Below are 24,745 nucleotides of genomic sequence, written 5' to 3' on the forward strand. Positions count from 1 at the left end.
CTAACCCTTCCCTTTTCTGGCAAACTGCTAAGACGGTATTAAGAGGTGAAGTGATCTCTTATTATTCACACCTCAAGAAATCTCTTAATAAGGCATACCTGGACTCACAAACTGCCTTATCCACTGCTTATCAAGCTTTTAAAATACATCCTTCTACTGACAATAAAACAACTTAATTACTAGCCAAATCTACTTTTAATGACCTTTTGAAGCTGACAGGCGATAAATATAAGTTTAATTTAAGCTATAAGTTTCATCGTTTTGGAAATAAGACGGGCAAACTTCTCACCTCACTGTTACAGGGAACTAGAAAACCGATGTTGGTTCATCCCTTACAAAACTCGGATGGCTCCCTCTCTAGTTCTTTTTTTTTTTTTATTAATGTTTTTATTTGGTTTTTCAATCATTTTAGTTTACAATAACAACATTGCAATTGCAATATTAAGTAGATGCAAATAATACAAATCAAAAATCTCTAAAACTTCTGATACATAATGTAAGAGTTACAGAAATATGAAATATTTTTCCATAGTATCGTTACATATATATGCATGTTTCTTTCTTTGTTAATTGTTTATAGCAGTTTCCTTAACAGGTTATATTTAAGAAAAGAGAAGAAAAGAGAGAAGAAAAGAAGAAGAAAGAGAGAAGAAGGATCGCCCGTAGCCCCACAACCGCCCACACACCCACACACACACTATCAAAAACCCCCCGATATCAATGAAACTGTATGGGAGGATCGGCTAGAAATATTTTTGTCTCATACCACAAGGTCATTTTAAAGCAATTGTGGATTTGCTTTTTTATAGAGATATCTAATGTGTCAATAAAAGATTCCCAAGTCTCAAAGAATTGTTCAATTCGTTGTTCTTTATGTAATGAAGTCTCCATCCAATCCATTTTAAACACATAGAAAAGCTTTTCTCTGAACATTTGTAGTGAAGGTGGGGAAGGGTTTATCCATTGTTGAAGGATACATTTCTTTGCCACTGCAGAAATAATCAGAAGTAATTTACGACAGCCCGGAGATATTCTAGAAGCTGTTATTAAAATGCCAAAAATGGCCCATTCTGGGGACAGTGGCAAAAAATTTACTAATTCTAAAAGTGCAAATTGTTTAATCTGAATCCAGAATTTTTTAATGTAAATGCAATCCCATAAACAGTGGTATAGAGTAGCATCGGGCCGAGCACATTTTATACAAGTGGAAGTAGGTGATATTCCTATAATCCGGCATCGAGTGGGTGACAAATAGCCCCTATAAAAAATTTTGAAAAACATTTCTTGGTATATAACGGATGGTAAAACACGATTAGAATATAAAAGCGCTTTTAGGATGGTTGATTTATTAAGATTGGGGAAGTGCCTCTGCCATCGAGTTATGCCAGTTTCATAATGTCCTTCATAATATGGTATACGCAATATTTTGTAAAATATAGAGATGGCTTTCCTGGAAATATTCGAGGACTGGAAAGCTAAGTCCAACTGGTTCACCCAGTCCATAGGAGAGAGGTAAGATATCACCTTAGAGACATAATGTTGTGCCTGAAGAAAGGCTAAATTATGAATTTGTAAAAAGGAAAAGTGGGATTGTGCCTGAGAGAAAGTAAGAGTACGATGTTCCTTTTGGTTTGTGAGATGTCGAAGTGTTGTAAGACCATTTGTTGCCCACATATTAAAGGGAGTAGAGGCTAGCCCATGTTGAAAATTTGTATTATTTAATAGAGGAAGAAATAAAGAATAGGAGGCACTAAGTTTCCATTTGTTGCGGATCGTATGCCACACTGACCATGCAGACATTAACAAAGGATTATCCAATGTTTCAGATGGGATTTCAAATTTATGGAGATGCAAAAAACAAACAATCTGTATTCGTAAGAAAGGATTTTTCAACCTCATAATTAGAATATAATTCAGAATGTGAAATCCAATCCTTGATATGTCTGCAGACAGTTGCATAATTATAAATTTCCATGTTGGGAAAATTAATACCACCCTCAGACCTATTTCGTTGTAGCAATCGGAGGCTTAAGCGAGGCTTCTGTTTCCTCCAAATAAATTGCCTAAAGGCTGCATCAAGTCGTTTAATATCTGTCTTGGTGAATACTACAGGTAAGACCTGAATTGGGTACAATAATTTTGGAAAGGTGATCATTTTTATAAGGTTTGCTCTTCCCAAATAGGATAACTGCAAGTGTTGCCAAGCATCTAATTCCTTAAGAGCTGCATCGATTGTTTGTTTAATATTTATATTATATAAATCATGGATGTTTTTAGGTAGGCGTATTCCCAAATATGAGATATATGTGTCTGCCCATTTTAAATTGCCCACATCTAATCTTGATCTATTAAATGAGGGACTGAGTGCCATTATTGTTGATTTAGAATGGTTTATGGAGAATCCAGAAATTTTCCCAAAATCCTCCAATCTGGAGAGAAGAGGTGATAAACAAGTATACGGATTGGAAATAAATAAAAGAAGGTCGTTAGCAAAGGCTGCTATTTTTATTTCTATGTTACCGCAAGATATGCCTTGAAAAAGGGACCAAGATTGTAAAACTCTCAATAAGGGGTCCAAAGCAAGGTTAAAAAGTAAAGGGGATAATGGGCATCCCTGTCTGGTCCCTCGAGACATTTGGATAGGGTCACTCAGGAGCCCATTGATTAATAATTTTGTACGAGGGGAATTGTAAAAATATTTGATCATATTAATGAAAAAGGAACCAAACCCCCTCCTATGCAATACAGCATATAAATGGGCCCATAGAATTTTATCGAATGCCTTCTCGGCGTCCAAATTTAACAGTATATTAGAAGAATGTTTTTGAGTTGTTGAGGAGTATAGAGATGCTACTGCTAAACGCACATTACGGACGATATGTCTTCCATGGGTAAACCCTGATTGATGTGTTAAAAGAGAAGGGAGAATTGTTTGCAGGCGAGTAGCTAAAATTTTTGACAAGATTTTATAATCCTGATTTAGAAGTGTAATAGGTCTGTAGGAGGATACCAGCTCTGGGTTTTTCTCAGGCTTTAATAGTAGGATAGTATATGCATCATTGAATGTAGGGTAGTACAGGGCACCCTCTTGAATATTCCTAAATATGTGAGTAAGAGAAGGTACAATGTCATCTTTCAATATCTTATAGTAATTCCCGTTGAGTCCATCAGGACCCGGCGCCTTATTAAGACGCAAAGTCTCAATAGCCAGTTTTACATCTTCTTCTGTTATATCACTGGAGAGAAATTCCCTCTGCTGAGATGATAAAGGTGGCAAATCGGCCTCATTAAGAAATGAATCTGACAAATTTGAATCTATAGGAGAGTCCCTATAGAGCGAGGTGAAATATGAATGAAATATATGGCCAATGTCGTCTGATTTGGTAATCATTGTATTGGTGGCAGGGTCCAACAATTTTGTAATGAATAGTTTTTTCTGCTGCCTGCTTGCCATATATGCCAGAACTTTGCCCGATTTACCACCCCATCGGAAGTATTTATTTTTAGTATAATCTAATTTAATCTGGGCTTCCTTTAAAAGAAAAGTTTCCAACACTTGTTTATGAGAAAGGTAGATGTTTTTATTAGTAGCAGTGGAGAATCGTAAATAATGACGGTAGGCATCTTTCAATTTATTTTTGAGGGTGTGTAAAGTATGTCTGTGAGTGCGATTACGTTTTGCTACATAGGAGATCACGTGTCCCCTCATCACCGCCTTTGAGGCCTCCCAAAACAGGACTGGATCATCCCAGTGTTCCAAGTTATCATCTACATATTCTCTCCATCTATCTTTCAAGTATGTTTGAAAATCATCATTCTGAGACAAATATGATGGGAAGCGCCAAAGGCGAGACGAACACCAAGGCTCCGTTCGAGACAAATCAAAAAGTATGGGGGCGTGATCCGAAATAACAATGGATTCTATTATTGTGTTATGGACCCGTGAAAATAAAGTATCAGCTACTAATGCATAATCTATTCTAGTGAATACATCGTGGACCCGGGAGTGGAATGTAAAATCCCTGCAGGAAGGATTAAGCACCCTCCACTGATCAACCACATCATGATTAGAGCATAAAAATTCTATTCCATTTGCACTGTTTGAAGAAGATAATGAAGGAGAAGAAGAATGATCTAAAGTAGGATTATGCAAACAATTAAAGTCGCCTCCGATTATCAAATTAGGAGTATCATATTTCATAAGAAGATTGGAAATCTTTTTATAGAAAGCCAGGTTAGGTGTGTTGGGGGCATAGATATTTAAAATAGTAAACTTTTCACCATGTATTGAAAGGTGAACCAGCAGGAATCGACCCTCTTTGTCCGCTACCACACTATCAATAGTATATTGTAAATGTTTGTTAAATAATATTGCCACTCCACGTTTTTTTTTTTCAAAAGAGGCAGAAACACACTCCCCAATCCATGTCGCTTTAAGAGTGGCTTGTGGGCCACGTAACCAATGCGTCTCCTGCAATAAAACAATGTCGGGAGCCAATCCCTTAATGTGAGACAAAACCCGTCGACGCTTAATTGCTGTATTTAGCCCAGCCACATTCCATGATAAAAACCGTATGGAATTTGATGTCAGTTGGGATGTTAAACCATTAGGTCTATTAAGAGGGGTCATGTGATGTGATACGTAGGGGGTTGAGAAATAGGCAACAGATCAACTTTTACAATGCCCATAACCTCCCAGCGAGTGAAACAGGCATTTTCCATATCAAAAAATGAAAGAGTGTGTTGTTCCATATTGAGGGGGACCATTGAGGAGGCCACAAGCGATCCAGAAAAAAAAAGAGAAGAGAGAGAAGAAAATTTAGAGAGAGAGGAGAGTAAAAACAAATAACATACCATGCACAAAAAAAAAGGAAAACAAAATATTTTCATCACTATAAGAGTGAAATTAGCATATTTTGTGTCACAATTCTGAAACATTCGAACAAATCCAAGTAATAAACAATTTGTCAATGAGATTTCAATGTCCCGCCCCCTTACAAAATGAACAGGGGCCAGGAAACCTCAAAAACACAATAAGTTCACACCAGTAGAAAAAAGAAAAATAATACATCAACTCATCCATTTGGCGGTGGATTTGTAGAAGAACCTTGTTCTGAGATATTTAATTGAGCTCTAGCTTGATCAGGACTGTCAAACATCAGAGATTTTCCATCAAGAAAAACCCGTAATTTAGCTGGGTATAAGAGGGCAAATTTGATATTATTGGTAAAAAGATATTTACAAATTGGGGTAAATTCTCTCCTTCTTTGAGCTACTGAGGCTGAAAAGTCCTGAAATATTAAAACTTTGAAGTTGTGCACCTCAAGAGTGCGTTTTTTCCTATATGCTATTAATATATTTTCCTTGTCACGAAAGTTGAGGAACTTAGCAATGACCGGACGTGGGCGTGTTTGGGAGGATGGAGATCCTCGGTCAGGACCTATACGATGTGCTCTCTCAATTATGACACTGCCTGAGCCAGTAGGTACATTGAGCACTTGAATTATATCTACACTTAGCAGATCATAAAGATCAGACCCCGCTATTGATTCAGGGATACCTATGAATCTAAGATTGCTCCGCATATCCCTGTTCTCAAGGTCATCAATCTTTGAGGTAAGAGCTGCTATCTGATGGTAATGAGAATCATCGGAATTTTGTAGGGACACAATAGAATCTTCCGCTGTACTAACACGTTGTTCCACCTCCACTAACCGTTTAGTATGGGACTCTAAGTGAGATAAAACTGTGTTCAAAGTCGATTGGATTGCATCCAGTTTTTTCTCAAGATTTGGATTCAAAGGTGATGCCACTTCTGCCGAAGGGGAAGGTATAATGGGTGAAGAAGAAAGACCCTGAGATACTAGGGGAGGGGAGCAACTAAGCTGGGAAGTATCTTTTGCCGCCTTTGGTAGGGGGGTCTTGGACTGAGAGTGCTTGTTCCTAGGCATTGTGTCTGTTGGATATTTGTCCACAAACCTATCCATAATATGGGACAAGGAAATAAAGCTAGAGACTCTGTACCACCTAAGGACGAAATTCTAGAAAACAATTACATGGCTATAACATGTTATAACATATAAGAAGTGTTGTAGTAAATATCAAACCAAATCAATCAAAACAATACAGTGTATAGACACTGAGATCTAAACTTGGATTAAAATATGAAACTAGATATGTCAGAAATAATACCAAAAGACTGTTCTAGTAGCAGATGAAGTCTAAATACTATAGACACCAGATACTGTCCTTGACAATAACCAAATGGTGTCGAGAAGTCTTAGTGGTAATAACTAGTTTACCATATAGGGTAATGCTAAACCCCTAACATATCCCCCCCCCCCCAAAAAAAAAAACAAAACAAAAAGAAAAAAAAAAAAAAAAACCCCACAGCAATATCAAGAGGGTTATAAACTGGGAACCAGTTTTCCCCGCAGTGGTATGATAACAGCAAGCAATATACTTTTAAATTATAAACTGCAATAAAATGGTAGAGATCAAATAGTTATAAATGTGCACCATAAAAATGTCTCCTAGTGACCAGTGTTATTTGCAGCAGTATAGTAATAGTATATAATGCACTTGTTAATCTCGTTAAGATTTGCAGTTTCAAGAAATGGCACAGTAATAGGAAAAGTATATATGTGGCTTGATACCACAAGATGGCAGTAGCTGCCTTCTAAAATAACTTAAACTATAACAATAACAGAAGAAATTGTACCCTGTAGAGAAAAAGAGGAAATTATAATCAAGCAAATGCCTTACAATATAAGGCAGTAATACACATGTAGAATTAGCCCAACAGATTATAATGGTTATAGGCACATTAAACTTTTCAGCACTACTTTCATATAAGTCTCAGATTTAAAAGTGCTGACAACACTGACAGTATTAGGTTACAGTCAATTCCTCTATAGAAAAAAGCCCCTAATGCGTTCCAATAGGAATTATGGAACTAGAGTCCAGTAATATGTCAGTCTGCAACTCTAATGCTAGTCACAAATGGGCAAAGTAGTGGCAAACGTGGTGTTGATAGGAAAGGGTAGAGCAGAGAGAGTGTCAGAGGAGAAGCAGAAAGTAAAAGAAAGAAAGAGGGGAGGATATGAGAATTGTCAGCCAGATGGATCAACAAAACAGGGTTACCAGGATAATGGGTTGTATAGGGTTCGCTGACGCAGACAAACTCACTCCAGTCCCCCGGTCACCACGAGCACCGCTCAGAGCGACCAGAGATCACAAAAGAAGGCTCTAGAGGGGGTAATGCATGGCCGACAAGGAGACCAATAGCGCTGTAAGGTCCCGGTGTCTATTTCCACAGTGCCACGCTCCCTTTCACTACTGCAGAGCCGTTTATCAATGTCAAAGGACCTCGCTCAGCCAACTGCAGGAGATAGGTATAATCCCGACGACAGGCTTCACGTTCCACCAGCAGGATTCGTACCCTAACAGCAGGCTCTGTATCCCGGCGGCAGGCTCCGTCTCCCGGCGGCAGGCTCCGTCTCCCGGCGGCAGGCTCCGTATCCCGGCGGCAAGCTCCGTATCCCGGCGGCCGGCTCTGTATCCCGGCGGCAAGCTCCGTATCTGACCAGGCTTCAATTTCTATAACAGCACCCTTCACCTCTCCCCGCACGACACGCAGACTGGACAACGCCAATCCCGATGATAGCCGCGTGTCGGGGGCTGAGAGGACGAGCAGGAGAGACCACAGGAGGGCAGCGGGGCAGATGATGGCAGCAACCCACGCCACCTAACTCGGGACAGCCTCAGCGGCGGTAAGTAAATATCTAGTCTCCCTTTACCGTCCAATCCCTCGATGCTTACAGGGACAGCCAGCAGATAAAGCGAGATCGGAGATATGGAGCAATATCAGCGTCCCAGCATCTCGTTCCAGCGACCCACCTCAGGCTAATATTGTCCTGGTCATTGCTTCCACATCCTCGGCTCCACTACCAGTCAGGTGTTTAGACCAAAGCACCATAGGAAGCCGTTCTAAAGTAAAAGTAAAGCGGGTAATGGCGGCGTTCCACACCACGAGGGTCCAGGCCTTAAACTTTGTAGGCTGAGTTCCGGTGGATATATTGCTTCGTCGCTCCCAATAATCAGCTTGTTATGTACAGTTAAGCTTCCATCACATTCCCCTGAGGTTGATGTCAATTCCAAGGTACTTTTAGTGGAAGATGGATATAGATTTCATAGAGGGGAGACGGAGCTAGGACTAAAAAGCGGCCATCACGATGCTCCGCCCACCGGAAGTCCCCTCTCTAGTTCTAACATACAAACTGCGGCCATTTTACGTGAGTACTATACATCCTTATACTCTTCCCCAGCTCCAAATGATACCCCTACATCTCAAGACGATTATCCTCCCCAGTTCTGGGATACTTTAAACTTGCCTCAAATACCTGCTGAATTAATCTCCTCATTAACAACTCCCATTACACTTACAGAAGTCTTAGCGACTATAAAAAGACTTAAACAGGGTAAAGCCCCAGGGCCAGACGGATACACGAATGAATTTTATAAACAAATGTCCCCTAAAATAGGCTCGACTTTGCAAGCTGTCTTTAATAGAATTTTGACCGAGGGGATCATGCCAGATAGATTTACAGACGCAGTGATTAAAGTTCTACCTAAACCAGGACGGAATCTCTCCTTGCCAGGCTCATATAGGCCTATATCATTATTAAATGTGGACTTCAAAATTTTTACCTCTATTCTAGCCCAGAGGCTAAAACCAATTATGCCAATTCTTATTCACAAGGACCAGACTGGTTTTATAAATGGTCGGCACTCGGTTGTAAATCTCAGGCGTGTCCTATCGGTCATCCAGCATGCTAACTCAAACTCCTCTGACACCTCTTCCCCTGCTCTCATATTATCTATAGATGCAGAAAAGGCCTTTGACCTTTTACTGTGGCCTTTCCTTTTTAAAACCTTACATAATTTTGGTTTCCCTGAGACTTTTATCTCAATTTTACGTACTTTATACTCATCTCCTTCTTCCTCTATTTTCTGCAATGGCCTTCTTTCCTCCCCATTTGTATTACAAAGGGGGACGAGGCAGGGCTGCCCCCTCTCCCCGCTCCTTTTCGATCTCTCGATTGAACCCCTAGCGCTAGCAATACGCAGCTCACCCCATATACACGGATTTTCAATTGACTCGCAGATATTGAAAATTGCTTTATTTGCTGATGATACTCTTTTATTTTTAACAGATCCAGAGCAATCAATACCCTCCTTATTAAAATTGATATACTCCTTTGGAAAAGTTGCCGGATATAGAATAAATGTTAATAAATCAGAACTCTTACTATTAGGTAAACCATCACCATCTTTACTCTCCCACCCAGATGTAACAACTTTTAAAGTGACACATTCCCATTTTAAATATTTAGGTATTAATGTTTGTGCAGATTTATCTAATCTCTACAAAATTAATTTCTCGCCTGTTATAGAAAAGTTAGCCCTCAAATTAGATTCCTGGAAGGACTTACCCCTGTCTCTATTAGGCAGAATGGAAGTGATTAAGTGCATTATTTTCCCCAAATTATTTTATTTTATACAAATGCTCCCTATATCATTAACCCGTTCCGATATTCTCAAGATTGAGGCACTCTTTTCGAAGTTCCTTTGGCAAGGTAAAAGACCAAGAATTGCAAGACAGAAATTGAAATCTCCTAAATCAAAGGGCGGCTTTGCAGCTCTGGATATACAGGCATACTCCTTAGCAGTTCAGTTTAGATACATTGCTGACTGGCTCCATTGTTCATCTCAATATATTGATTATGATTTGGAAACAACGATATTTTTCCCATACGCTCCTAGTGCACTTCTACACCTACATCCGACTTGAATACCTACATCAATAAAAAGCCATATATTATTCAGAGACACCTTTTCTGCATGGTTAGCTATTAATAAATTATGCCATCGAGATCCTCGCTTTTCACAATATATCCCATTATGGGGAAATCCAACGTTCCCACCCTCGTTGCTTAATGCCACATACTTACAATGGAAAGAGAAAGGTCTCAATGCTTTCTATAAAGTTTTTGACCCTGGAGGATCTTTATATTCCTTCTCAGATCTATGCCAAAAATATGGACTATCTCCGCGACACATGTATATGTATTTCCAGGTGCGTCACTTTGTACTCTCTTATGGTGAACAGCCTCAAGGGGGAGTCCCTAGTGGCTTAAACTCAGCCTCTCAGGCTATAGATGCTCTTTTGCGTTCTCTTCAGATACGGCCATATAAAGTAAAATATGTGTACTCTATATTAATAACTTGTTTGCCCACTATACAATGGGATAACTTATTTTCTAAATGGAAAACAGATATACCTGCCTTGACAAACATCGCCGATCTCACACATTCTTGTGAGAGATCACTAAAATTGTTGTCCTCAGCGTATTTTCAGGAAGTTCACCTGAGATTTCTGCACAGAGCCTACATCCCTCCCTCTCAAAGAGCCCACATGGTTCCCTCAGAGACCGGCGACTGCCATAAATGTGGAAGGTCATCAGCAACATTTATGCATTGTGTGTGGGAGTGCAGAAAAATTAGGCGTTTTTGGTGTAAACTTATCGCTTATATTAATAGATTAATTTCCTCACATATAATTCCGGATCAATTGGCATGTCTTGCTTTGAATTTTGCAAACTGGCAGATTGCTCCGAAATATTTTCCTATTATTAGTGTAATTCTCACGCTCGGCAGAAAATGTATACTGATTAAATGGGTAAATCGTTCAGCCCCAAACATTATGGAAATTCAACAAAAACTATTGCAATTGATGTACTATGTGTTATTATCACCCTCTTTTAGCTCTCGAAAGTTCTGTCTCAAATGGAGTCCTGTCTTAGATACTTTACCTACTACCACTAAACAACATATATTAAGAACTCTTGATTGTTCTTTGGCCTCATATGAACTATATGCATACGATTGATTATCTCATGGATATAGTTCATAAATGGTTTTCTCTGGCAATAAAATTAAATATGCTGAGTATGAGGGCTGGCCCCTTCACTGGTCTTTAACTTGCATCCACCCCCCCACCCCCCCCTTCCTCTTGTGTTTTTCCCTTCTTTGATTTCTGTTACTACTTTATCTTGCTGTCCTTGTTATCTCTATTTGAATTTTGTTTCTGTTGAATATTACAGTGTGGAATTACAATTTTACAGCAATAAATGTATAGTTGTGGGTCTGACACCCTTTTCTAAAATTTGAAAGGTTTAAGATTGTTATAACCTACATTTGCCTTATCGTGTCACGATCTCACAATAAGGTCTTATTTTTCCAAATATATTAAGACTTGTTATTTGTCATAGTCCTTTTCTCTACTAAGAAGTCTTTGTAATAGAATGTTTCTCTCCACTATGTATTTCAATATACATGTATATCCAGCTCAGCATTTCGTGGATTTGATGATCCTTTTGTTCTTTTCTGTAAAATTGAAAAACTTTCAATAAATATATTTAAAAAAAATAATATATATATATATATATATATATATATATATAAATACACATATATAAATATGTATATCTCTCCTTCTTCCCCCTTCCACCACACACCACAGTCTGTGTCTCCCTCTCCTTCCTCCCACACACCCAAAAGTCTGTATCTCCCCAATGACTTCATGCTGCATTCTCAGCTCCCCCACCCTATCCCAAAGTTCTGTATCCCCTCACCAATCCACTCTTACCCTGGGGAAAGTCTCACCTGCACTGCACTTCACAGTATTCAGACCCGAACACTGGACAGCAGGTACCATACGGATCTCACACCCAATCAGAAGAGGTGTCTCAGAACATGGGAATCCCGGCCAGTGGAGCAGCTGCCATGTCCCGTAACTGCCTACAACCAAGCTGGAGCTGGAAGAGCTGGCACACACTCATGCTGCACAGTCACTGTGTGTGAGAAGCTCCTGTCACTCTGAGACTGCGGCCACACCGCCTACAGCTTGCTACCCTATTTGGACAAGATGGCTCACATCCTTGCCAGGCACTAAGTAGCATATCCTTGGGGCCCCTCTAACCCTTAGGGCCCTGTACAGGTGTCCCCTTTGACCCCTCCTGTCGCCGGCCCTGCTTGCAGCTTTTCAGTGTTACTGTAGGTTAAGTAGCAACAGATTTGGGATCTACAAGGTAATGTTTGTTTGACTAAAGTGAATTTAGACTGGACTGTGAGATTGATTGCCCCTTGGATTGGGTTTTGTGGTTTACAGAAAAAAAATAGAAAACTGTGGATTATTGCTTATTATACTGTAGCAGGGACAAATGCTCAGGACCAGCTGCTTCTCCAATGGGTAGCTTTACATGGCTTGCTCACGAGTTAGTAGCCGCATCTTTTTGTGTTTAATCCCTGAAGGAGAGCAAATATAGCTTACAAAGACATTTTGTGATCAATGTCTACAATATAAAATATACACCACATCATTAGATGCCACTACTGTCTTTGTACAATTAGTTCTATTGAGCAAAAACAGACATCTACAAGAGCAAAGCCTCAGGCAACCACTAGTAAGAAATAATGACGATCACACAGCTGTTAAATATTTAGAATTTATTCTTGGTAGACACAATGCCTGGTAGAGGAGGATAGAGTGATAACAAACCAGAAAAAAATATTAACAGAAGCAAAGTTTGTAAAGCCTTTACAACAATAAAACAAATATATTTGTGTATATTAATGGTACAAATATATTAATAAAAGCAGAACTACCCTCCAACAAAAATGTTCCACAGTATACCAGTATCAATTGTTTGTTAAAGAGTAAATGTACATGCAGAGATGATAAATTGGTCAACCTTGCATAGAAACTGACCCTAGGATTTGAATAGGATTAAGGGACTATTTACTAAACCTTGGACGGAGATAAAGTACCAACCAACCAGCTCCTAACTGTCATTTTTCAAACCCAGCCAGTGACATGACAGCTAGGAGATGATTGACTGGTCATTTATCTCCATCCACTTTTTCTCCTTTCAAGGCCTTGTACAGTAAATAGACTCCTTTGTTTTCTCCATAATGTTTAGTGATGTTCTAAGGCAGATAAAACAGGAGAGGAGCTTTATTCAAGAAATTATTTCTAAAGTACTTTATCAAGAGTATATAAGTGCAGATTAGGCACCTCAGAAAGTATGATTTACGGTTAGCCACATTTACACCAAAAGCAGACGTAAAGGGCCTGATTCTGAATCAGACGAAAGTGGTTTTGCAGATGGATCTTCTTTTGCACATGACCCAAAGAAAGAAATCATCGGCTGCACAAGCGCTGGATATTTTGTCTATTTCCATGTGGTAGGCGGTATAGATCATGATGGATTAAAACTTCTAGGCACCTGAACAGATTTTCCCCATAACTATAAGCGGTTATTTTGTTAAATAATTAACATGGGAATTGGGGATATTTTTTATTTATTTTTAATACTTACAATGGGGTGTACTTACTGTTTGATTGTTAATTGAATGTTTTGTAAACTTAATGCTGCTATTTATGTATTTTTAGAAGTTGTGGCTAACCAGAAAAAAATCCTTGTATATGTTTGTATACTTGGCCAGTAAAACTGATTCTGATACGCTTTAAGCATATCTTTATATTCGTAGGAAAGCTCTCACAGGCAGGGCCCTCCTTCCTTATATTTGAGTCTTGTACTAAACTTGCTACCAGTGCTGCTTGTCTCCCAGTCACATCTTACCTTTCATTGAGTACAGGTGAAAAGATGAGGACAATCTTCATGTTAAGGTAGAAACTTGGAACACAGTGCAGAACCTCTGGACACCCAGTCTAATGAAGCCTAATGCAAATGTTTTTTATTGCGTAATTTGGCTAACAAAGCCATGTCAGTTTTCTTTTCAGGTGAATTTCTCTGAAAAGCTCAGCTATGGACTACATTATGTGGGACAAGTATGTGCGAGTTGTTGCATTGATTACCTTACTGGATTGATCACATTGTCCGCTGAACTGAAATCCCCTCCATGTTACCCTACACTCGCTCATTGTGCACCTCCTACCTAATTTGTCAGTTTATTGCTGTGTTCTGTTCCTAAAATAAGTCTACTTACATATACTGTACCTATAATATGTCAAGTTTCATTGTCACTTTCTATATTTCCTGTATGGCTTTAAGCACAATATGTAGTGCCTTACTTTAGAAACACTTCATCATCCTTAACTTGATGATGAGCATTGACAATTTTTTTTTTTTTAAATAACTAAAGAAATTTAAAAAAGCATCACAGTAGCAGAGGATTGTTATCATTTAGAATGTGTTAGTAATATATGTTCTTTGATATCGATAAAAGGTATCATCGAATCTGGCCATGAGCCATAATTTACTGTATACAGTATGTGCACCAGTTACCAGTCTGTCAAAATGCCGGAACAACATAACAGTGATGTCAGCGCCCACGGTTGTGCGCACCCGAATGCAACAACACTTGAATTGCTCCTTCGGGCTCCATCTAGTGGCCGCCGGCGCACAAAAGACTTGAATTCCCCACAGAGGGGTGAGGAGCAACATTAGCCTTTCATTATATGGGATAGTTTTATGGATTCGGACCCAGTTAGATTATTATATAAATAGTTCTGTAATAGTATAGTATATGGTTTTTTTCTGGCATCCATAAGGGATACTGGGGTGAACTTAGTACGATGGAGTATAGAAGGGGTCCATAGGAGCCAGTGCACTTTATATTTCTTCAACTGGGTGTGCTGGCTCCTCCCCTCTATGCCCCCTCCCACAGGCAGTTTAGAAAAAAGTGCCCTCAGGAGAGAATGCACACTCTGGGAGCTCCAGAGGATTTTTCTTAATTTTTTTTAAAACTGTATTATTTTCGGTGTACTGTCTTGGCAACAGTATACCTGCATCGTGGAAGTTAGGGGAGGGATGGTCACCGGCCTCTGTAAGGTGTCAGAGCCGCTTCCCCGCTGCAGGACCGCTGTCCTGAGAGGTTGTTAGTGCCGCAGGGCACTGCGCCTTGGCGGTCGCAATCGCAGCACACCGCACACCCCTAACATAGCCTGAAGGTGACATCAGTGGTGAGTACAAACGGGGGGCCGCGCTAGGGGGTCCCTCAATTCTTGGTGCGGCAAAACGCAGGGGTGGCAAACGGGAACCTCCACAGGGGGACCCGCTATAGCCCCCATGTGTACGCTGGCAGCGATAGTGCAAACTAACAGCCTCTGTGATGTTTGCACATGATAGGGAGACTTTGCCAGTATAAATATTCTCTGTTGCTCTGGCACCATTACAGGGGGCGGAGCTTACTCAGAGTGGGACCAGCTGCATTTTGGTGCCTTCCTCTGCCTACAGCAGCAAGGACACACAGCTCCTCCAGACACTCCGGGATACTGGTACAGGGGTGTATAACAGGGGGAGAGCTGCTATTGTACACAATCTAGTGTCCTGAATAGGACAAGCAATCCGGTTTTTATTGTGATAAAACTATATTCAGCCTGCAGATTTCCTAAGTCTGCAAGGCTGGGTTGTGCTGTCCTCCTCTCACTCTAGGTCTCCATCTCACACGCAGTAAGGGCAGGCTTGTTATTGTACTGGTCTGTGTGTGTGTGTGTGTGTGTGTGTGAGTGTTGTTACTGTAATTATGGTCAAACACGCAGTATGCAAGGTTTGTCACACCAGATTCTCCCCTTCTACCACTGGTTCCCTATCATGTGACCAATGCAGTCAGTATTCCCAAGTTAGTGTGGAGACTGGAGTGGGGGGAAAGGTCAGGAGCCATCTTGGCTCGGTGCCATAAAACCTATGATGGCAGACATGTCATTTCAGCTCAGTGCTAATAAACAGACAACACAACAATGGCAACAGGCGGTTGCAGACCTGGCTGCTAAGGCTGATGACAGACAGCCCCCCTCACTAGTTTAGGGCCACTTAAACGTGCGTTGCCTGCTCTACTCTCAGAATCTGATGAGAATATTCAGGAGGAGGGGGAGGAAGTAGAACCTGACATAGAAGATTCCACTTCTACAAAGGTTATTGAGCCCCTCATTCTTGCTATCAGGGATGTATTAAAAATCCCTTTGGAAGACACTGCTGCACCGCAGTCATTTTTCCTAGCGCAGAAAAGCTCAGCATCACCTTCCCTGATTCTCTAGGACTAGATGAAGTTTTTAGGAAGTTTTTACGCTCTTTCCCATTTACACCGGAAGGTAGGAAACATTGGGAAGAACCCCCAGCCGTAGATGTCTCAGTCTCCCGCCTCTAAGAAGGTGTTACTGCCGGCCCCTGGGTCCTTTCAGCTCAAGGACCCTGGGAATAGGAAAATAGAAACAACACTAAAGTCTATTTACACAAAGACCTGTGATAGCGGGTTGATGGATGTCTCATGACATTCATACCTGGGCGACTCAAATTCAAGAGGGCCTTGCGAGGGATATGCCCTGGTCACTACGGTGACTCTCATCAAACACATTCAAGACACTGCACGCGTGCTGTGTGACTCTCTCAAGGAGATAGGCACTATTAATGCTAGGACTACTACCATGGCAGTGTCGGCGCGCAGAGCTTTGTGGCTGCATCAGTGGAGTCTTTCCCTTTCTCAGGGGAGTGGCTCTTCGGGGTTGAATTAGATACATGGATTTCTAAGGTTACTGCAGGGAAATCCACGTTTCTCCCCTCCGGGGCCCCGCCGGCTAAGCGTTCCTAACCGAGGCCATCCAACCAGTCCTTTCGGACCACCAGGTTCAGATCAAGAGCCAGAGGTGCCTCCAATGCGGCATGAGGCACCAGAGGTAAGACAAGAAAACCAGCTGCTGCTGTTTCCCAGGAACCAAGCACCAGTTCAGCTTCCACAAAAGCCTCAGCATGACGGTGCCTCCGCACCCCGAGGGGATCTCGAGGTGGGAGCTCGCCTTTGTCACTTCAGCTGCATCTGGGACAGATCCTGCCAGGATACCTGGGTAAGGGACCTCATTTCCAAGAGTTACAAGCTGGAGTTCACAAGCGATCCTCCCCAACGATTTTTCAAATCAGACTTACCAGCTTTGGAGGATACACGGTTTACGCTGCAACAGGCTATCCTAAAGTTGGTCCAGTACCACTGCTACAACAGGGAGAGGGTTACTACTAAAACCTGTTTGTGGTACCGAAACCGGATGGTTCGGTACGGCCCATTCCGAATCTAAAATCCTTGAACCCTTACCTCAAGGTTTTCAAGTTCAAGATGGAATCCATGAGAGCAGTGATTGCGGGCCTGGAGGAATGGGAGTTCTTGGTCTCTCTGGATATAAAGGACGCTTATCTCCATATCCCAGTTTGGCCGCCTCACCAGGCTTACCTGCGGTTTGCCCTGCTGAACGATCACTACCAGTACCAGGCGCTACCCTTCGGCCTATCCACATCCCCGAGAGTATTCACCATGGTGATGGCGGAGATGATGTTCCAACTCCGGGTCCAGGGGGTCAATATTGTCCCTTATATGGACGATCTCTTGATAAAGGCAAGATCCAGGGAGCTTTTATTGCTCCATATAGACTGCACTATCCAACTTCTGTCACACCATGGGTGGATCCTCAATTTACAGAAGTCCCACTTTGAGCCAACTCAGCGGCTTCTGTTCCTGGGAATGAGGCTGGATACTGTGGCCCAGAAAGTGTTCCTCCCAGAGTACAAAGCAAGAACACTTCAGGAGATGGTACGACTAGTCCTACGGCCTACTCGGATATCCAATCATCTTTGCATAAAGTTGTTGGGAAAGATGGTAGCCTTCTACAAAGCCATTCAATACGGAAGGTTCCATGCCAGAATGTTTCAATTGGATCTCCTCATCAAGTGGTCCGGATCACATCTTCAGATGCACCGGATAATTCATCTGTCACCTCAGGTCAGGATCTCTTTCCTGTGGTGGTTGCAGTCCTCCAACTTTTGGAAGGTTGCAGTTTTGGGATTCAGGATTTGATCCTCCTCACAACAGATGTGAGTCTGAGAGGATGGGGAGCTGTCACCCAAGGGTCTCCGTTCCAGAGCAGGTGGTCAACCCACGAAGCCCCTCTTCCAAACAACATTCTAGAACTCCGTGCGATCTACAATGCTCTGCTTCAGGCCTCTCCTCTGCTCAGTGATCGGGTGATCCAGGTTCAGTCGGACAACGCCACTGCAGTGGCTTACATAAATCGACAAGGAGGGACAAAAAGCAGAGCCTGCATGTGAGAGGTGTCAAAAATACTCCTCTGGGCAGAAAGAAATGCAAGAGCAGTGTCCACAATCTTCATTCTGGGGGTAGACAACTGGGAAGCGGACTTCCTCAGTCGCCACGATTTCCACCCGGGAGAGTGAGGTCTCCACCACCAGGTGTTTCAACAGATTATCGACTTGTGGGGCTGCCCACAGGTAGACTTGATGGCTTCTCGACTCAACAAGAAGCTTCCCTGGTATTGCTCCAGGACCAGGCACCCTCAAGCGAGAGCAATAGACGCACTGACGTCTCCTTGGCCTTATTGGTTGGTCTACCTGTTTCCTCCGATTCCATTGCTCCCGAGGGTGCTCAAATGAATCATGAATCAAAGAGTCCAGGCAATTCTGATTGCCCCAGATTGGCCTCAGGGGGCGTGGTACGCAGATCTTCTGGACATGTCCGTGACAGACCCTTGGCCTCTGCCACTGAGAAAAGATGTTCTGCAACACGGACCGTTCGTCTACCCGGACTTACAGTGATTTCATTTGACGGCTTGGAAGTTGAGCGGAACATTCTAGCTTGCAAAGGCCTTTCTAAGAAGGTTATTGCAACCATGGTTCAGGCCAGAAAACCTGTAACGTCAAACCACTATCATCATATCTGGAGGAGATATGTCTCCTGGTGCGAGGAACGCACATATCCACCTGCAGAGTTCCACTTAGGACATCTGTTACGTTTCCTGCAGGCTGGTGTGGATAAGGGCTTGCGTCTGGGTTTCCTTAAGGTCCAGATTTCAGCTCTCTCAATTTTCTTCCAGAAGAAGTTGACAGTGTTGCCAGAAGTTCAGACCTTCCTGCAGGGAGTTCTCCACATACAACCTCCAATTGTGCCGCCCACGGCACCCTGGGACTTAAATGTGGTGCTGGAATTTCTGCAGTCCTCCTGGTTTGAACCTTTGATGACGGTAGAAGACAAGTACCTCACGTGGAAGACGGTGATGTTGCTGGCCCTGGCTTCTGCTTATGTTTCAGAATTGGGGGCCTTATCGTGTAAAAGTCCTTACCTGGTCTTTTACGAGAACAGAGCTGAGCTCAGTACTAGACAGCAGTTCCTGACTAAGGTTGTCTCTGCATTCCACTTGAATCAACCGATTGTAGTTCCGTCAAGTTCTGGTACATCTGCTCTTCCGGAGTCGTTAGATGCTGTGAGAGCCTTGAAGATCTATGTCAACAGAACGGCTCTGATCAGAAATACGGAATCCTTGTTTATGATGCACAGAAAAAGGGTTGCCCTGCTTCTAAGCAGTCCATTGCTCGTTGGATTAGGTTAACTATCCAACAGGCCTATGTGTCGGCAGCCTTGCCCGTTCCACAGTCTCTGAGGGCACACTCTACGTGATCAGTGGGGTCTTCCTGGGCGGCTGCCCGTGGAGTCTTGGCCTTGCAACTATGCTGAGCTGCTACCTGGTCGGGAAATAACACCTTTGTGAAGTTCTGCAAATTTGATACCCTGGCCAAAGAGGATACCCAGTTTGGGCAGGCGGTACTGCAGGCGTCTCCGCACGTTCCCACCCGTTCTGGATGCTTTGGGATGTCCCCATCGTATTAAGTAAACCCCAGTATCCCTTATAGATGCCAGAGAAAACGGGATTTTAATACCTACCAGTAAATCCCTTTCTCATAGTCCATAAGGAATACTGGGCGCCCACCTCTGTGTGTTGACTTTTCTGCAGTTTTTTTTTACTTTTCTAAGAGTTACCTGTTCAGCTGTTGCTGTTTTGTTCCAGCCGTTGTTGTTTTATGTTATGGTGTGCTGGTGTGTGAATCTCACCACTCATTGTTGTTATGTTCCTTCTCTCAAGTATATCCTTTCTCCTTCGGGCACTATTTTACTTATAACTGCCTGGTGGAGGGGGCATAGAGGGGAGGAGCCAGCACACCAAGTTGAAGAAATTTAAAGTGCACTGGCTCCTTTGGACCCCTTCTATACCCCATTGTATTAAGTAAACCCCAGTGTCCCTTATGGACTACGAGAAAGGGATTTTCCGGTAGCTATTAAAATCCAGTTTTTTCTTAGACCTATAATTTTTATATTATTAATAAATGTCCTTTAGCGTCAGCCAGATAATGTGATGGAAAAAATAGGATTTTAATTACCTATCGGTAAATCCTTTTCTTGCAGTCCATAGAGGATGCTGGGGTCCAATTCAGTACCATGGGGTATAGACGGGTCCACTAGGAGCCATGGGCACTTTAAGAGTTTAATAGTGTGGGCTGGCTCCTCCCTCTATGCCCCTCCTACCAGACTCAGTCTAGAAACTGTACCCGAGGAGACGGACATACTTCGAGAGAAGGAAATACACAAATAGTGGTGAGATTCACACCAGCTCACACATAACAAAAAGGAAAGCCAAGCTAACCAACTTGGAACGATTCAGCAACAGCTGAACCACCAAACTTAACCAAGTAACAATGCAGGAATACGAAGCACTGGGCGGGCACCCAGCATCCTCTACGGACTACGAGAAAAGGATTTACCGGTAGGTAACCAAAAAATTATATTTTCTCTTAAGTCCTAGAGGATGCTGGGGTCCAGTTTAGTACCATGGGGATGTACCAAAGCTCCCAGAACAGGAGGGAGAGTGCTGAGGTTTCTGCAGAACTGATTGACCAAACGTTAGGTCCTCAGAGGCCAAATTATCAAACTTGTAGAACTTAGCAAACGTGTTCGACCCCGACCAAGTAGCTGCTCGGCAAAGCTGTAAAGCCGAGACACCCCGGGCAGCCGCCCAGGAAGAATCCACTTTAAGAGTAGAGTGGGCCTTAACAGATCTTGGACATGGCAAGCCTGCTGTAGAAGACGCATGCTGGATAGTAAACCTGATCCAGCGAGAAATTGTCTGCTTAGAAGCAGGACACCCAACCTTGTTGGGATCATAAAGGACAAACAGAGCGTCCGACTTCCTGTGACGAGAAGTTTTCTTCACATATATTTTTAAAGCCCTCACAACATCCAAGGACTTTGAGGTAATGGGGGAGTCAGTAGCCACTGGCACCACAATAGGTTGATTGATATGAAAAGCTGACACAACCTTTGTAAGAAACTGCTGACACGTACGGAGCTCAGCTCTATCTTCAGGGAAAATAAAATAGGGACTCTTACATGACAGTGCCCCCAGTTCAGACACACATCTAGCAGATGCCAACGCCAACAGTGTGACCGCCTTCCAAGTAAGAAACTTGACATCCACCTCCTGTAAACGCTTGAACCAATCCAATTACAGGAACTGCAGCACCACATTAAGATCCCACGGTTACCGTAGGAGGCACAAAAGGTGGTTGAATGTGCAGAACCCCTTTCAAGAAAGTCTGAACCTCCGGGAGAGCAGCCAATTGCTTCTGGAAGAAAATGGACAAGGCCGAAATCTGGACCTTGATGGAGCCCAAGCGTAGACCCACATCCACACCTGCTTGCAGAAAGAGGAGAAACCGTCCCAGTTGAAACTCCACCGTAAAAAAAACTTTTATATTCACACCAAGACACATACTTTTTCTAAATGCGATGGTAATGTTTAGACGTTACTCCCTTCCTAGCCTGTATCAGGGTAGGAGTGACCCTTGTCGGTATACCCTACCGAGCTAAGATCTGCCGTTCAACCTCCATGCCGTCAAACGTAGCCGCGGTAAGTCTTGATAGGTGAACGGCCCCTGTTGAAGAAGGTGTTCGCGAAGAGGAAGAGGCCTCGGATCCTCCAGCAGTAATTCCAGAAGATCCGTGTACCAAGCCCTGTGTGGCCAGTCCGGAGCAATGAGGATCGCCTGAACTCTTGTTCTTTTTATTAGCTTGAGAATCCTTGGGATGAGTGGAAGTGGAGGGAATACATACACTGACTGGAACACCCATGGAGTTACCAGGGCGTCCACCACCACTGCTTGTGGGTCTCGTGACCTGTAACAGTACCTCTGAAGCTTCTTGTTGAGGCAAGAGGCCATCATGTCTATTTGAGGGACAACCCATTGGCTTGTCACGTCTGCGAACACCTCCGGGTGGAGGTCCCATTCTCCCGGATGGAGATCGTGTCTGCTGAGGAAGTCTGTTTCCCGGTTGTCCACTCCCAGAATGAAGATTGCTGACAACGCCACCACATGCTTTTCTGCCAAGACGAGTCTTTACACCTCTGACATTGCCGCTCTGCTCTTCATTCCGCACTGTCGGTTTATGTAGGACACTGCCGTTACATTGTCCGACTGAACATGAATGGCCCGATCTTGGAGAAGATGTGCCGCTTGTAGAAGGCCATTGTATATGGCCCTTAGTTCCAGAATTTTTATCGGAAGGACGGATTCCAGACTTGACCACTTTCCTTGGAAGTTTTTCCCTTGGGTGACTGCTCCCCAACCTCTGAGACTTGCATCCGTGGTTAGAAGGATCCAATTCTGAATCCTGAACCTTTGGCCCTCGAGACGGCGAGAAGTTTGCAGCCACCATAGGAGGGAAATCCTGGCTTTCGGCGACAGGCATATCCGCTGGTGCATGTGAAGATGTGATCTTGACCATTTGTCCAGGAGATCCAGTTGGAAGCACCGTGCATGGAATCTTCCGTACTGAATTGCTTCGTAAGAAGCCACCATTTTCCCAAGAAGGTGTATGCAGAGATGCACTGAGATTCGGGTTGGCTTCAAGACAGCCCGAACCATCGACTGGATTACGATCGCCTTTTCCAAGGGAAGGAATACTTTCTGAGACTCTGTGTCTAGTATCATTCCCAGAAACTGAAGCCTCTGTGTTGGTTCTAGGTGAGATTTTGGGAGGTTCAGAATCCACCCATGATCCAGAAGTAGTCCTCGTAGGAGGCTACCATCTTCCCCAGAAGGCGAATGCACTGATGAACCGAAAACCGGGCTGGCTTCAGGACATCCCGGACCATTGATTGGATCACCAACGCTTTATCCACCGGTAGAAACACCCTCTGCACTTCTGTGTCGAGTATCATCCCCAGGAAGGGCAGTCTCCTTATCGGCTCCAAGTGTGACTTTGGAAGGTTCAGGATCCACCCATGATCCTGGAGTAGTCGAGTAGAGAGAGCAATGTTCTGGAAGATGCTTTTATCAGCAGATCGTCCAGATATGGAATTATGTTCACTCCCCGCCTGCAGAGGAGTAGCATTATCTCTGCCATGACCTTGGTGAACATCCTCGGTGCCGTGGAGAGGACAAATGGCAGTGACTGGAACTGATAGTGACAGTCCAGCAGTGCAAATCTGAGATAAGCCTGGTGAGGCTGCCAGATCGGAACGTAAAGGTATGCATCCTTGATATCCAGGGATAGCAGGAATTCCCCCTCCTCCACACCTGAGATCACCGCTCTCAGAGACTCCATCTTGAATTTGAATTCCCTCAAGTAGGGGTTCAATGACTTTAGGTTTAATATTGATCTTACTGAACCGTCCAGTTTCGGTACCACAAACAGGTTTGAGTAATAACCCTTGTGTTGTAGGTGATGTGGAACAGGAACAATGACATTTGTTTGAACCAATTTTTGAATGGCATCCTGTAGGATAGCACTTTTTGTCAGCGAAGCTGGTAAGCCTGATTTGAAGAATCTGTGAGGTGGGAGTTCTTGAAACTCCAATATCTGTTATAACAATATCTGTTACCCAGGGGTCTAGGCATGATGACGCCCAGATGTGACTGAAATCTTTTAGTCTCGCTCCCACCTGCCTTATCTCCAGGCTAGGAGGTCCACTGTCATGCAGAAGATTTTGAGGAAGCAGAACTTGGTTTCTGTTCCTGAGATCCTGTTGGTGCAGGTTTTCTGGATTTTCCCTGACCTCCCCTAAAAAAAGTGGAGGGGGGTTTGGATTTTTTAAATTTGTTAGTCCGAAAGGACTGCAGTGTAGACGTAGGATAAGATTTCCTAGTTGGTGGTGCTGCTGAGGGAAGAAAGGTCGACTTACCCGCAGTTGCCGCGGAAATCCACGCATCCAATGCGTCCCCAAACAGAGCCTGCCCTGTGAAGGGTAGGTTCTCCACACTTTTCTTGTATTCTGTATCCGCAGTCCATTGGTGTAGCCAGAGTCCTCTGCCTGCCGAGACCGCCATGGACATAGCCCTCGCATTCAGCATGCCAATGTCCTTCCTGGCCTCCACCATGAAACCTGCAGAATCCTGTATGTTACGCAAAAAAATTCAATGTCACACTTATCCATAGTAACTTAAGTCCTCAAGTAATGTTCCTGACCACTTTACTATGGCTTTAGAAATCCACACACAAGCAATAGTGGGACTTAAAGCTACACCATTAGCTGTGTATAGTGATTTCAGCGTAGTCTCAATCTTGCAGTCAGCTGGCTCTTTCAAAGCGGTTGAGCCAGGGACAGGTAAAACCACCTTTTTTGACAACCTAAATACAGAAGCGTCTACTATAGGGGGGTTTTCCCACTTTTTCTGTCCTCTTCAGGGAAAGGAAAAGCAAAAAGAACCCGTTTTGGGATCTGGAATTTTTTCTCTGGGCTTTCCCAGGATTCTTCAAACAAAGAGTTTAACTCCTTAGAAGCCGGGAAGGTAAGTGAGGATTTCTTACTGTCAATAAAATAAGATTCCTC

The sequence above is a fragment of the Pseudophryne corroboree genome, chromosome 8 (assembly GCF_028390025.1).
Source record: "Pseudophryne corroboree isolate aPseCor3 chromosome 8, aPseCor3.hap2, whole genome shotgun sequence".
Taxonomy (NCBI): domain Eukaryota; kingdom Metazoa; phylum Chordata; class Amphibia; order Anura; family Myobatrachidae; genus Pseudophryne; species Pseudophryne corroboree.